Below are 2,331 nucleotides of genomic sequence, written 5' to 3'. Positions count from 1 at the left end.
ACCACACTTGCTTCATTGTAAGTATTGCAAGCGAAATTACTGAACTTTTCCCATCTAGTCAAGCCATTACAAATGACTAAATCAAAGGCCCCACATAGAGTAAGCAATTGTTCATCAAAGAGATTGCAGCCCTTGTCCTTTGAAATTCTTTCCCACTAATGATTACTTTCTTCTGTAAGCCAAATAGGTCACAATCATCTTTACAACAAATAATGCTAGCTTCCTCACTTGCAGTGCTAACTTTGAAATCACTCACTAGAAGGACTTCACCTAGCTGCGAATATGTTGCATTATCCGCTTTTAAGGCTGCAAATGGATCTTTGTGGTCAAGCCCTCTACCTTTGTAGATTTTTGAAACCCGCGGCGTAAAATAACACGCTGCAATTCTGATGTGGTTTCCATTTTCTGATATTTTAAACCAAATGAATTGCTTATTTTGAGTCTTCTTTTTCTAATTGAATGAGACGACCTTCTTTCTCCCTTACTAAAACCATGATACCCCCGTGCCCTTTGACATTCTCTGCTGCCTTGTTCCACACTGCCATCTTCCAGTATCCTTCAAACGAGGTGTCTTGTACCCTTCATGCTCATGTGTTTCTATGAGGCAAATTATGTCTCTATCTTCCGCAATAGGCCCTAACCCAAGTCCTCGTCTCCATGGGTAACCTCTGTAGTTCCAACAAACTAATCTTAAGGAAACTTGGATATGACTTGATTGCTATTTATTTTGATATGCAAGACTCACATTTGAGTCTTTGTCCCTGCTTTCCCATACTGAACTTGCTTTCTGATTTCTTGTTGAAGAGTTTGTTGCCTCTTCTTTATTACCATCTTGCTGCTATGTTTTAGAAGGAAGTCCAAATTGCGCTATCACAACTTTGCCTTTATAAATCCATGCTCTCTTGCCTTCATCTCTTGCTGCCCTAACCTTTAAAATTTCCTCCATTTTTTCCTCCTATTGTTTTATAGTTAAATCTTCTTCTAGGAAAAAACGAGAACCACTCAAGATATGTTATTACACAAGCTAGGCATAATTTTTTTTATCGGCTTGGATCTCTCCACGTTAAACTTACCCACCCTCCATGCTTAACATATTAGTTAACCACATATATTGCATTTTGTTGTGAAAATATCTTTTGTTATTACGAATTTGCATATAATTTTAAATTTGGTGGTATGTTAACATGCTTTACATGCATTTGTGGAAAATCTACGAGAAAGAAAACTAGAGTGCAGATTTTGCTTTACATGCATTTGTGGAAAATCTACGAGAAAGAAAACTAGAGTACAGATTATGCTTTACATGCATTTGTGGAAAATCTACGAGAAAGAAAACTAGAGTACAGATTTTGCTTTAAAGTGTGATCCATTTATAATTATTAAGGCTTAATCCATACATGCTGATAGCAGATGTAGCATTGCATTTATAATATTAAAGTTACTTTGGAATAAATATAGACATACAAAATGGGTTACAGTGAAAAAAAATGTTTATGTTTTACCTCTTTGGTTACTCCGGTGAATCTATATGGTTGATAACACTGAAAACTGAACAGATTTAAAAGTAATTTATAATAACTAATTTAATGTTATAATAATTAATTTAAATATTAAATGTAATACACATTTAATACATCTTACAGAGTTAGCATTATATTTTTAAATTTCACAAGTTAAATTGGAATTATAATTTTCTCGAATTGGAATTATAATTGGATTTGGAATTATAGTATAGAAAAAAGAATAAAGAGAGATTGGTAACTTATTTTGGTTTCCTGAACTATTAGAAAGATGTATAATTTTAATTTTTGGTTAAAATTATTTTTAATTTTTATTCTTATTGCTATGATGAATTTAGATATTTTGATATTTTCATAAATACTAAAATTGATCAAATTTAAAAACAATTTAAAAAAATTAAATTAAACATTAAATGCAATTTTTTAAAAGCATGGGGTTTACACTCATTGAGTGTAATAGTATGATTGTGCTTGTGCACATTGAGTGTAATATTATGATTATGCAATATTATTATTGTGTGTTTAATACATAAGCACAAAGTAACTTACTTCAATAAAAGTCCCCAAGGCTCAAACAAGGTAGGTTGCCATTGATATATAGTAAAGTGGTAGGTTAAATCAATGTGGGGGATAGAAGAGAAAGAAAAGCATTATGATAATTAATTTTACAAAGATAAAAAATTGTCTTTTCATTGGTGACATGTCTACAAGGAAAACAAAAATGTGGCAAAGATAATAATTACTCCCCAAAAATATGACAAAGATAATAATTAGTTCTTATGAGAGGATTAGACAAGATACAAAATATTTT

This window comes from Pinus tabuliformis, chromosome 3_1, assembly GCF_031772625.1.
Source record: "Pinus tabuliformis cultivar Carrire ecotype Pingquan chromosome 3_1, CPIR1, whole genome shotgun sequence".
Lineage (NCBI taxonomy): Eukaryota > Viridiplantae > Streptophyta > Pinopsida > Pinales > Pinaceae > Pinus > Pinus tabuliformis.
The sequence above is the reverse complement of the archived record's forward strand: the minus strand, read 5'-3'. Positions refer to the sequence as shown.